This window comes from Solanum tuberosum, unplaced genomic scaffold, assembly GCF_000226075.1.
Source record: "Solanum tuberosum cultivar DM 1-3 516 R44 unplaced genomic scaffold, SolTub_3.0 scf00007, whole genome shotgun sequence".
Taxonomy (NCBI): domain Eukaryota; kingdom Viridiplantae; phylum Streptophyta; class Magnoliopsida; order Solanales; family Solanaceae; genus Solanum; species Solanum tuberosum.
This window is the reverse complement of record NW_006238933.1, coordinates 1206621-1221071: the sequence shown is the minus strand read 5'-3', so window position 1 is coordinate 1221071 and position 14451 is coordinate 1206621. Positions and strand designations below refer to the sequence as shown.

The 14451-nt window shown below is 32.6% G+C and overlaps 1 long non-coding RNA gene across 1 annotated transcript; it reads left to right on the top strand.

Moving 5' to 3' along the window:
• The first annotated feature begins 13314 nt into the window (after positions 1 to 13314).
• Positions 13315 to 14451, top strand: LOC107060772 (uncharacterized). Its single transcript, XR_001473518.1, has 3 exons — positions 13315 to 13770; positions 14053 to 14209; positions 14321 to 14451. It is a non-coding gene; the product is annotated as an uncharacterized lncRNA (long non-coding RNA).

Sequence of the window (14451 nt, the reverse complement as noted above, 5' to 3'; positions counted from 1 at the left end):
CGCGACACCTTTTTTGAACGGCTGAACTTGAGTTTGCTTGAGGACAAGCAAAAGTATAAGTTGGAGGTGTTGATGAGTCCACAAATTGGACTCATTCAGGGATATATTTTAATAGTAATTGTGTCCTCAAATGCTTATTTTATCTTAATATCTGATGAAAACCCTTAAGTTTCAGGTATTCAAAGTTTTAAGGAAAGCACGGACACTACGTCGCAAAAAGGAATGAAAGGGCTGAAAAGAACGAATAAATGAAGGCCTGAGGATTGCCGAGTCCACTTGGCGAGTCGCCGAAGGGTCTTACTTCACCTTTTGTTCCAGTGTGCTGAGCCCTGAAGAAAAGGATCAAATCGGCGGAAACAAGGAGCAATCGGCGCATCGTTGAGCAGTTTCGTGAAGTAGTACCATGCCGCCCAATGAACCAGAGCACGACGATGCTGAAGGCTGATGCAAGACGACGACGAACTACACCAAAAGGAGTCCGACTAACGACGTCGCAATCCGCTACAGCACAAATATGTGATAACTATAAATACTAGTTAGAGTTTTAGTTTAAGAGGGAACAATTATTATAATTTTCACTTAGAGTCAAACAATTGTGATAATTTTCATATAGAATAGTACCTTTTGAGGGTTTTGAAGACTTGCAGAAAAAGAGGGTTTCATCTCCAAGGATTTAGACTTGGGTCTCTTGGATTCTTCATTCTTGGCCTGTAACAAGAATTAAATCTTCGTACTCATTTGAATGCAAGCTCATTTAGGTATAAATTTCTATCTCTTGATGTGTGGCTAAAAACCCCAATTCTTGGGGTGTGATTTACCGAATATGGGTTCGATTTGTTGTTGGGTCTTGCTTGTTGATAGTTTATTCGTAGTTTAAATGGATTTCATTTAGTGGTTGTGGATGAATCTAATGAATTTGTAGTTGCAAAATACGAGTTTATTTATGTGTTTTCGGCTTGCTCGAGAGAGAGGTTGTGAAACTAAGATCACTAGATTGATGGCCAGTGTGAGTGGGTCGACATGAGGTTCAGCTCGAGAGAGTGAACCCTAGTCCCATGTCCACACACTCAACTCGAGAGAGTGAGTGGGTTAAGGCGTAGGCTGGTCTTCATGCGACAAGTGGGTGTCCGAGAGGAACACATTTGAAACGGGGTAAGTTGTTCAAGAGAGAGCTTATACCCCTTAAAGCTTAGCCTATAGTCACAATTACTCTATGAATCTTCTATTGAAAGCATGTACCCAATAAGCTATCTTAACCCGTATTCATGTCACATCCCAAGGATCCCCTCTCATTGCTTAGAAACCCCTATTTATTTTGCTGTTTTTACTTACTAGTGACAACCCCCCCCCCTTGTAAATTAACACATTTGTGTCCCCTCTTTAATTTACAATATTTTTTACTCGTTAATGTCTTTAGCTACGACTAGTTAGAACTAAATTTTATTTTTCTATAAATTCTCAAAACCACTCTCTTGGGACGATCCCAACCCTTGGCTGAGTTACTAAACTATTGTACGATCGTAGACATTTGCATCAAAAGTTATGTCTTGATTACACAAACATCAACAACCAACTTGATTTCAACTTCCAATTGTCAATTGTAAGAGTAAAATTGAAAACCTCAAACTAAAGATGTTTTTCACAAGGTAAAAGTCTCATACAAAAGCTCTCCAAAGTTCTTCTCTAAATGAAACTCTCTAAAACTAATTAAAACCCCCTCTCTTTTCTCTCTCCTTTGGGCTATTTATAGTTTCCCAAAATTTGGCTAAAAATTCACTCTATGACCAACTCGGCGACATTAGTCAAGCTCGTCGAACACGATCGCCGGATCATCGTCTGTTCCTCATCTCACCTTTCATTTATTTCAGGCTTCAGGTGTTTGAACCTCAATTGGCGAACTCGTTTGAGTCTGCCTTTCACATTCGGCGGATCGACGATTACTACTTGTGTTTGCCTTTTAAGCCTTTATTTTTCATCAAAGTCTTGTCACCTTCGGTGATGGTCATCGTGTTCACCCTTTATTTTCAGTGAGGCAGTGTTTCACTTTTAGTTTGCTGACCTATCTCGAATATCTTCAATTGTGAGCATTGTCACTTTAGGCGAGGTTATGACATTTGGGCGATCCACTCTTTTATTTAGGCGACTACCAGTGTGGAGTTTATACTTCTTTCAATGTTTTTGGCGTTTCTTTCATGTATTCATTCCTGCCTTGTCATTTAGCCTTTATAGCTGCAAATCATCAAAATATTATCAGAATAAGACATAATTAGGCATTGAGGACACTAATTGTCGAACTAAAAAGGCCTCAAATGAGTTTAAATCTTTTAATCATCACTGAGTTAGTGCATGAGGCTATGAAGAAGGTTCAAATTTTATGAGAGAAGCTGAGAATGACTCAAAGTCGATAAAACTCTTATGTTGATGTTAGAAGAAAGGAGCATGAATTCAATGTTGATGATTGATTTTACTTGAAAATCTCACCTATGAAGGGTATGATGAGATTTGGAAATAAAGGAAAGCTTAGTGCCCGTTATGTAGATCCATATTAGATTTTGAGGCATTCCAGTAAGGTAGCCTATGAGTTGGATTAGCCTTCCGAGTTGGCATTTGTGCATCCAATGTTTCATATTTCATTATTGAAGAAGTGTATTGATGATCCTACTTCTATTGTACCATTGTAGAGTGTTGGTGTTAAGGAAAGTATTTCTTATGAAGAGGTTCCGACTGAAATCTTGGATCGTCAAGTCCAGAAGTTGAGAAATAAAAAAGTGAAAGTACTATAGAGAAATCAATTAGTTGAGGGTGCTACTTGGGAGAACAAAGCTGCTATGATGTCCAAGTATCCTCTTCTCTTCCTCCATTCCCATTCTAGCTTGAGGTATTCATTCCTCTTGTTTAATCTTTTGGATTCATACGTATTAACTATTCTCATGTTTCCATATGCATGCATGTTCATGAAAATATTATTTTGAGTTGATGTTTTAGCTTGGGGTCGATCTCTCTTTTCCCTATTCTATTCATGCTAAATTGGGGGGGGGGGGCGCATTTCAAGTATTAATTCTGTCATAATACATTTTTTCTAAGGGTATTAATCTTATAATTTCTTTTGTATTTTCTAGTATATTGATACCAATTTTGGGGGGGGTGCACATTTCAAGTATTAATTCTGTCATAATACATTTTTTCTAAGGGTATTAATCTTATAATTTCTTTTGTATTTTCTAGTATATTGATACCAATTTTGGGGGGGGTGCACATTTCAAGTATTAATTCTGTCATAATACATTTTTTCTAAGGGTATTAATCTTATAATTTCTTTTATATTTCTAGTATATATTATATATACTATATATCTTGGGTTCTTTGATATGTTTCTATATTTTCTTTTATCAGATTTCCTAATAAGGTGATATCTGCAATAGTTGCTTGTCAATATTGAAGGTATCCGTAATTTATCATTAGTCTGAGTATTCTAATTCTAAATCATTAATGTTAATTTGTTCTAGATCATATATTTCATCTATTTCATACCATGTCTCAATATTGAAGGTATCCGTAATTTATCATTAGTCTGAGTATTCTAATTCTAAATCATTAATGTTAATTTGTTCTAGATCATATATTTCATCTATTTCATACCATGTCTGATTCATTAGCTCTTCATCTTCAGGGTCAAATATTTTTTCCCATATCGTTCTTCTTAATTCTATAATTTCTATATTTTTAAGAATATATAAAATTAGCGTTTTGTAGGCTAGTATCACTTCATCATGTAAATAAGTAGTCATATTAATGTTCTGCTTGTTTAATCAATAATTCCCTTATATCATATGCATAATAAATATAATTCATATTAGTTTACTATAAACCAGATTATTTTCAACCATGTTTTCCTGTCACTATTAACATCGTACTTTCAAAGGTACTTTCTTCCTAACAGCATTCAACTCTGTTTACTCCCCTCACGGCTTCCTTGCCTATGGTTTCAACTTTAGGATGCCATAGTTTTGGAAGTTTTTCCTTTTTTCCTCATGTTAACAAACTAGAAAACATGCTTCAAATAATTCTAGAATATAATAACTAGTATGAACTTATTTAATCATGCTATGATATTCAGGAATCAATAGATTTAGCTATGCATAATCATAAATAGATATACCTGTTTTTCTATGAGATCTGGTATATTTTGCTCCGTAGCTTAGATTAAAAACTTGATATTTATTTGAGAGTATTTTGTTTACAAAGAGACTTGCTTTCCGTTGAGAAAGCAAAAAATAATTGTGGAAAACTAGGACACATAACTAAAGATTGTAAATTACCCAAAAATCCTAAGAGTATCTTCTTCGAGGTCTTTTGTACTTATACTGGGATGAAATAATAAGAGAATAGATGGAGAGATAGCAACAACACCAATTGACATATTAAATAAATATGAAATAGCTATAAGAAATGAGTTTAGTAGTACAACCACAGAAACAGAAGAACAAAATAAAGAGAAGCAATTAAACAAGAATTTAATGTTAAAATTAGCAATATGTAACATGTGTTATATAGAAGAATATACATGCGTATTTAGAGAATATTATTACAAAAGAACATATAATATAGAGGAAGGGAAAGAAATAAGAAGATTATACTTCACAAAACTACCAGAACCATTTAGTTCAAAAATAATAAAAAATTGGAATGAAGCGGGATTACAAGATACTTTAGGAGCAAGAATAAGATACTTACAAAAATGGTATTCAGAAATATGTGAAAAATATAGAGAAGAAATAAAAATGGAAAAAACCATAATAAAAAACCTATCCTGTTGCAAGGATAAAGTAGCACCTCAATTGGTTTTGTTGTTAGTACATATAGATAATAGTTTTGTTGTTAGTACATATAGATTTTTACATCTTGCTGTAAATATCTTACTCCCTGGGGCTAACTCTATTCCTAACATTTTCCAATACAATACTAGGGATTTATCTATGTTTCTATCGTTTACTGCTACTGAATAATTAGCGCTTATTGTAAATTTGAATTTTTGGTATATTAGATTTCCTTTTACTGCACTTATTATACTTTTTTCTATAGGTTCTACTATCCTATCATCTGCTAGGTATATTTCTATTGGTGTTATCTATTCCTTCTCTGAAAACATGCTTTTTATTAATATTTTTGTTCCTCCTAGGTGTACATATTTTATTGGGTCTTTAGCTTTAATTTCTTGTATTTCTTTGTTTATTATTCTTTTATTTATTATCGGTATTTTCTCTTTTCCTTTGATATATTAACAATCTATTATATGTTCTTTTTGGCTTACCACATAATATTCTTCCTTTTGTCTCTTAAATAGATTTTTTATTATTGGTACTTTGAATATTTTTTTCACGCTTAGGTCTAATTCTTTTCCTTTTATTTGTTCGAATATATTAATATCAAATATTACCTTTTGTTCCGTAGATTCGTCAGTTATATGCTCCTCTTGAGTTATTATCTGTACGTCTTTTTCAGTCATCTATATACAAATTGTCTTCTTCTTCGTTTACTTCATTTTCGGATAATTCATATATACTATCGTCACTTTCTGGCTCATAATCTATATATTCTATTTGTGTATATTCTTCATTATCGATTATTACTTCAGATATTTGTTTTTCTTAGGATTTTTGGGTAATTTACAATCTTTAGCTATGTGTCCTAGTTTTCCACAATTATAACAAGTGCATTCAATTATTTCTTTCTTTGGCCTAAATGGTCTTTTTGTATTAGAATTTTTTATGTAGTATCTATATCTCAATCTTGCTTTTTATCTTGTCTGGTGGCTCTTTATTCTAGCTGGACAGCTGGAATTATGTTGTCTTCTCCATAGCATTTTGAACATTGATGATCTAGGTATCTGTGTCCAATAGCTTTGCAATAATTTGTCATTATCTCTGGTGAAATAAATTCTTCCGTATTGCTCTTGTAGTTGGTTGTTGTTCTGGTTTTAATAAGCTTAGTATCCATTGTCGTATTTCTTCCATATCTGCTTCTCTGATTTCTCTGGAATTTGAATATATCATAGTTTGCTCCCTTGAATAATAACTCCATACTGAATTTCCATTTAAATAATTGGTTGTTAATTCATTTAAAATAGTAGTTATTCCAATAATCCGCTTTCTTGCATAAAATTTCGGTATTTCTATCTTTTGTATCTCGTCTTGTCGTTCTATTTTCTCTGATATTATCATTTCTCTTGTCAGTCCGATTTTTATGACCTGTATGATAGGTTTAATTTCGTCATACAATATTTCTGTTGGTGCTGAGTAGAATTTTATATAAAAAAGTGTTCCTTTAGTTATCCTTTTTATAATGCATAAATGCCTTATGTAGCTCTAGTATTGTTGATATCTCATCTCATGTTTGGGTATATACGGTACTTAACAATTCGTAGTTGTAGCAAGTTCCTACTAGATTTGTACTTGTTCCTGGTTGTGCAATCAGCTTGTTATATCCCTGTAGATTTTGTGTAATGTAATCTTCATGGGGTTTTTTGTATTCTTAGATCTTGGATTTTGGTTTAGAAAAGTCTGTATTTTGCGAATGTTTTCTATATAAGCTTTGGTTCTATGGTTATAAGTATTTTTGTTTTGTCCTAGGCTTTCTTTATATGTATTTAGCTGAGGTGGTATGGATAATGGATCTTTTTGGTTTTTTGGCATAAATGATTTTTCGAACATTTTATTCATATTGGTATTAACATATCTGATTTTATTTTCTTCTTTTGTTGTAGATGTGCTTCCTATAGCTGCATGTAACAAATCATTATGGGTTTTTAGGTGTTTCCCAACGTCACCTTGTAGCTCTGGAATTTTTAAGTCTTCTAATCGACTTAGCTCCGCATTTTTATAATCATGCTGCTGACTTTTTATTTGTTGTAGCTCTTTGTCAATATTTTCTACTTTTGTGCAAAGTAGGTTCATAGCTTTGAGTATTTCTTCTATAGTATTTTCTTTTTCAGTCTGTGTAGCTTTGTCTTGAGATGTAATCTGCAATAATATTCTTGTTAGTACATATTATTTCTATTGTAAATGTAAAATTTAATATATTTAATACTAGTCTTCGTATCTCTTTGGTCGTTACTGAATCTTGTACCTTTCTTGTTATCCACCATTTTACCTGCATATTATCTGTTCTTACAATAAATTTGTTATATATGATGTATGGTTCAAAGGCTAATAAACATTTATATATTGAATATAATTCTTTTCTATTTATTTCTCACTTTATTTCGGGGTTTGTAAATGTTCCTGAATAATATCTGCAATGGTGTTCCACCTTTTCTTTATTATATCTATATTTTAATACTCCTCCGTAGCTTATTTCACTTGCATCTGATTCCACTATATATGTAAATTCTTTATTTTCATCTGGAAAACATAATTTAGGTAAATTTTTACATAATAATTTTATTTTTCGTATTTGTTCTTGGTCTTTATTGCCAAAATGATACTCTACATCTTTCTTTAATTTCTTATGCAAAGGTTTTAAGTTTTCTGCTAAATTAGGTATATATTCTCTCACTTGATTTACTAATCCTAGAAACGATTGTAATTTCTTTTTCGTATCTATTTGTTCTTCAGAATTTATTATCTTTTGTACTATGTGTGTTTGCAGTTTTATACCATTTTTATCTATTTGTATTCCTAGAAATTCTATTTGAGTTTTCATTATTTCTGCCTTTTTCTTACTTAGACTTATTCCTGAGTATGTTATAATGTGTATAAATTTCTCTAGTAATTTTATATGTTCGTCTTGAGTTCGTGAATATAATAATATATCATCTATGTATACTATACAAATTCTCTAATTGGTTAAAGTAATTATCCATGAAATGTTAGTATCTTCCTGGTGCATTTTTATATCCAAAAGGTAATACATTTCATTCATAGAATCCTTGTGATACTGTGAAAGCTATTAACTTTTTGGATTTGTCTTATTTTTAATGCTACACTACTGCATACTACTTTACACTTGTCCACTAATCTTTGATCATCAACACAGAGAATCATAAATAACTCCAAAACATTCAACAATGAGAATAAAAATGTGAAAGAAAATTCAACTAATCATTTTATATGCATGCCGTTAGCCAAAATCAACTCATCAATATTAAGTGAGCAACACGACATCTATCCAATGCAATATACTCGAAATCAACCTCATATAATTAAAAAATTCATCAATTAAGGAAGGAAATCTCCAATTTTCATGTCATGATACTAGTACTTGCATAAATACTCGTTATCTTATTTATACGGGACTCTCATTACTCATTATCCCTTTATCCAATCAATTAATGTATTAACACTTAATAATGAGTCAAGAAAATCTCAACTTGTCTTTTAAGATTCAAAAATTCAAATTACAGATTTATCCTTCCTTAAAGCTGATTCCAATTTGATAAAATATGTAATCTAGATAAATATACAGATTCATAAACAATCATGTTGTCATGATAAAATTCATCTCCAATAGTGTTCAAAAAAGCAAGCCTGAGCCTGGTGTTGAATATTACATATTCTTTCAAAATTAGTTTATCCATAAAATCAGCTAAAATAGACCGTTAATCTTCAAATTAAAAAAAAATACAAAACTCTTACTTTGAGTCAAAACTCTCGAGTTCCCCATTTCAAAACATTAATTAAATCACTAACTAATGTGATGATAGATTAGTGCGGAATACATAATTAGTAGGTTAGAATCATACCTTAGGAAGAACTTTAGCAAAACTCCATTGAAATCATTTCAAACTGTAATCCCACACTTCCAAAATCGAGTTATGAAGTCCAAGATCAAAAAATAAAATTTAAATCTGCCCATGTATCATTTGATCTTAGCGAATGCGAGGAAGCTCCACAAACGTGAGGCTGACCTGACCTATACCTCGGTGAATGTGAGACTTTAGTTATGATTGTGAAGCATGACTCCTACCCGAATCCGAACTTGAACTTTCATGAATGAGACCCCTCCAATGAAAATGCGAAGCCAGCCCACTTCCTTACTTCATAAATGCAACGCAAGTCTTGCCAACGCGAAGAAGGCACCATAAAACAAGAACTCAGTTGTGAATTTCTACAAGCAAAAATTTCTAAATGGACCCTACAAATTCGTTCGGAACTCCCACAATAACAAACTAAGTATGGAGATTAACTAAAAACTATATTTTCAACTTGTTAGAATCATCAGATCAGCGATATGGGGTCTTATTGACCGCAAATTGATTGTGGTCAAACATAACTTTCTTATAAGTTAAAATTTCAATCAAAGATCCAAACACTCCTGAAGAACCTCGGTATTTGTACCAACTATCCAACCAAGTCAAAAATCACCTCACATACCTAACAAAACTATTTGAATTTGATTTGAGGTATGTTCACCTAGAATGTTTACTTTGGCTAAACTTTCCAACTTTCAAAATAAAAAAAACTCACCCAATACCCATTCGATCACCTCTAGGATTATGTCACTCATTTCCATAGGTAAAAAATAATATACAAAAGCTGGTGTATGAAATACAAAGAAATATGCATATAAATCAAAACGACCATGAGGACCGTTACAATTGTCTATGCATGTCAACACCTGAAACTCCAAAATTTTCAACTTTTTGTACTTCAATATGTGTTTAACGTACGATTTGTATGTATAATTAAATCTAGCTTGTATGCCGCTTTCATATGTTAATAGCTTAAGCTTGAATTTTCCAATATTTTTTGTTCCAACATGTTTATATGTTTGTTTCGTGTATATATATACTAGAGGGGCATAGCCCGTGCTTAGCACGGGACCAACATTCTATATTTTTTAAGTGGTAAGTTCTTGAAAATATACAACTACAAAGATCATTAGCTATATTTATACAAAAGTATGTTGAATGCCTTCACATGTAATATAAACATTTTTACATTAGCCAAAACAAAATAACATCAATGCGTAAAAATGACTAATCTAATTGTCAGATCTTAAGCCTAAGAGAATTGAACTACTTTTAGTAGAACTGCATGAAACAACTATTCAACACATGTGTCAGGGTGATGATAAAGTATGGCACAACAAATAAGTTCAAAATGTTGGACAAAACCAGTTGTTCCGGCCTCTGAGTACATTGTCCTAAGGAACATCATCACTTGCACAACGGTTGTTCATAAGGTCGTGCATCGGACACATGTTCAGCTTTCAAAGGCCTCATATATGAATCTGTTCCAAGATTTGAATTCACAGTACAATACTACTAAAAGTCATGTTAATCAGAGTCATTAGCTGGTCATATTGATCACAATATAGTGGATTGTTTTAATACTATTTTGACAAAAATAAAAAATTATCATTCTCATCAAGGAGACAGCAATTCAAGAGTCGATGTGCTTCATAGCAAAACAACGTTAAAAAGGCTGACACTAATAAAAAAATTAATTACTACTTTCTTCCAAATTTTTGGAAATGATTTGTTTTTATGCAACACATAGCTATAATTTTAATTACTACTTTCTTCCAAAATGCACTGAGTATGGTTTAAACCTCATTTTCTTAGTTCCTTTAAGGACCAGTTTAGCAACTATATGCAATTATTTACCAAGTAACTGTATATAAGCTAAAACTTAGAAGCCTAAATGGTTTACTTTATTTGAGTGATCTTTAAATGGTGCATACATCTCAATACATAGCTCATAAAAGACTTTGGAAATGGATGAGGACTAATACAGTGAAAACTTAAAGCCCTCACTATCTACTTTTTTTTCACCTTCCATTTTGGTTCAGGACACAACAACTTGCAAGCTAGTTAATGTTAGAATTTATATTTTCAGCTGAGTTAAGAGATAAAATACATGCAATTTCTTGGACATCTAGACATCTCAGGAGAAACCATACTATTTTATTTTACATTACCCGATTTCGTTTGTTCCAGACTATGCATTGATAACCCTTCATCTTGAAATTGTCCTTTTCAAGGAAGATATTAATATTTGAAACAAACTAAATCGAAAAGCAGGCAAATCACAAATCTATTAGGCACAAACTGTAGAGCCAGAAGAACAGCCATCATCTACAGTAGCCCACTGAGGCAATCATAAGCTTAGTTGCGCGGACTCTTCACTTTTTCAATGCCGCATCTGTATCGAATTCTCCAAAAGTACACTACTTTGGCGAATCCGATACGCACCCGTTGACATTTTTGAAGAGTCATAGCAATATAGATCATAAGTACCTTTATATCTTCTGCAACAATTTCTCTGTAATACTAAAATAATTTTTTCAAAGATTTAAGTTCTATGCGGATAAAAAAAATTTATATTATATTTCTATCAAAATAATCATCTCACTGGTGTCTTTCTGACAAACATTTCAAACAACTTTCTTAAGTAGTCGGGGCCAACTTAGCAATATAAGAAATGAATAAAAGAGGAGAGGAATAATAATGTCATTGGACCATTCTGTATGAAACAATTCAAAACATGATTAAACTTATTTTATTTTCTTCAATGTCATGCTTAATTGAAGTCATATCACACAACTACCATTTTGATTTCAATCTTAATATTATGTCACTCTCCGTTACTTGGAAAAGTCGGCCCATTTGCCTTCTTATCTACATCTAGAAGCCTGAACTCTAACCCATCACTTTACTCTCTCTCTTCTATTCGAAATAACCTCTTATTGCTGGAATATTCCTGGGGCAAAAACGTTTTGAATTGTGCCATTTAGCAGCACGTGTGTTCATAGTTTAATTTCCTCATTTTGGTGTTTATTAACTAACAGGATGCGATTTCAGAACCATTTGTGCCTCTAACTTAAGAGAAACATGATGAGGTTTCTTGTGCTTTATCTAAATCCAATCGGTATGATTTGTACACTTTTTTATACTAGGTTCAGTTTGCAATCTCTTTATATGTTGTATCTGTCTAATTTTGTGCAGAACAAAGGTTTTGGTAACCCAAAAGGTCCAATATTGATATTACTGGAGAAATATTGCAATATTTGACACCTGGGGCATGGTTAAACTATGAGCTGATACTTTATGTTCAGTTCCCTATCCAGGAGTAAGAGAGTTTAAGATTTAGTGAAGCTGAATATGGAAAAGAAGAAAGAATAAAACGAATTTTTTTTTGTAGATTATGAATGTGTATCTTGAACGGCTAAAAGAGAGAGAGAGAGAGAAGGGAACCCCGGAGGTTCTTCAAATGTCATTTCTTTAACACATTCTTTTACAAGAAGGTCAGTTCGTTGACCTCCAGCTCAAAATTTAAGTTCTACAACTATTGTCAGCTGATATGGAGGCTTGGTCTATAATAGTTATCTGAAAGTGAAAGTGTGGCCTATTGATTTATGTCTGTTGTTAATGTAATTCATCAATAACAATAGCCAGTATAATCATTTACCTGATACAACACCACACACAAGGAGGCAGAAGAGTTATAATTTAGAGCTAAATAGAGAAGAAGAGATATGAGTGTCTCTTCTGTTGATGAAAGAGCAAGATGCTAAAATAGAGAGAAAGAATTTTCTTTCTTTATAACACACAGTACACTGACTCATCTACCACTCTTCAAGTGCCTATGGTTGGATGCCACAAAATAGGGGAAATACACACATGCCCATACGGATTTGTTCAATGATATTGAATGAGTGGAATGAGGGAAAGCGACTCGATTGACAAAAAAGAAGAGTAGCCTTCCTACAACCTTGATTAATTAGATACTTTTATTGGAAATACAATAGCTCCAACAACAGAGAACAAGTTAACAGAAAGTGAATATGTAACTCTTGATTGTAGTTAATTCTTGCGTCCACTTAATTTCTTAGTTAAGAGTAGGTATGTGGATAAAGGATTCAAAATTTGAAGTTTATAAATGGTTGTACCAATCTCAACTTAAGTTGAAAGTATTTTAAGCTTTGAGTGATCCTTAAAATATCATACAACAAGAATCATTTTTCTGCTGAACAACTGAATGAAAGTCTCTTCACCAGAAAAGTAATTTGTTGATCGACTACTCCTCATGTTTATAGGACAACCGAAGCTGATAGGCTCCTAATATTTTACCACTCCACGTTAACAATGTGGATTAAGATGTGTTCTTACTTCTTCATCAATGACCTTGAAAATCATGGGCATTTATTTCAGGACAAACGTCTCTGTAAGCTATTCAAGTTAGGAAGTATCTTCAATTTTTTTCCAGAAAACATGTTTCAGCTGCGTCAAAAACATCCATTCTCAAATTTGCAACAACAATTTCTTCTCTTCGACTCGACGCGTTAGTGATGTACTTTTATAAATGCATATGGACTGATACTAAAGTTTCTTTTCCCAATTCTTTACTTGCAAAGGTTATGTTAGAATTTCTTGGATGTATTGGTTTAAAAAGATTTTCTATCACCAAGCTGCTCTTGTTTATGTGCTTACCTGACTTCTTTTGAATGTAACTCTTTTCAAATTTAAAATATATTCTTATGTAGAATTAGGCTGCTTATCGAACGGATAATTTCACTTAATAGTTTGGCCTATCGGATATCGGTTTTCAAATTTACCTACCCATTAGCCATCTTCAAAAGCCTTGGTATCTTTCTAAGCATTGTTTCCATTTAAAATAAAGACCTTCTACTTGAAGAGAAGGACAATGTAAGAAATATAATGCTAACAAGTCATCTAATAGTTGTATTATATGCAGGAGCGATTGAAGAGCTTACACAATATATTGTTGATATTCTGTATTCATTGGCATAGCAAATGCCCTGATAATGGTAACCTTAATGTTTTATGAGCTTAGTTTAATATCAAGTCTTGAAATTTTATCTTAGCAATTTGTCCTGTTACAGCTTTCCATTAAACTTGTAAAGAACACAGATGAAAAGTTTAAGCTTTAGTTGTTATTTCTGCTGCCATGCAATTTATATGTCGATAGAATTATCTCCTTATACTTACTTTCACTTTAAAACATGCATTGTGATCATAAATTCTACAATTACAATTTTCATGTGCGCCTCTTTCCGATGTGATTTAACAGGCTGCGCTTGTGTGTACAGATCATTGAGCTTTATGGATGCAGTTCGTACAAATGGATCTGCCAAGCATACCCTTTTACATGCTGAGTTACCCTGTTTGAAGATACTCAATGTCGAGGTTCTTAAATAAATAACTTGCCAGCTTCCACACTTTTTTAATCTCATCCGACTGCCTGATGTAAGATACACATACACCCCTATCCTTCTCGCTCACTGCCTCACTCCATTAATATCTTAACCGAACAATCTAACGTTAACCCAATGACGCACATGTGTTTAATTTTTGCAGAAAGCAAAAACAGAGCAATATAACCTCCATACATTCAACAGAAGTATCAGCATCAACTTTACATTTCTTGTTGTATTGGAAGAAACATCGCTATTCCTTAAATTATAATCTTCATCATATTGGGCCCGGCT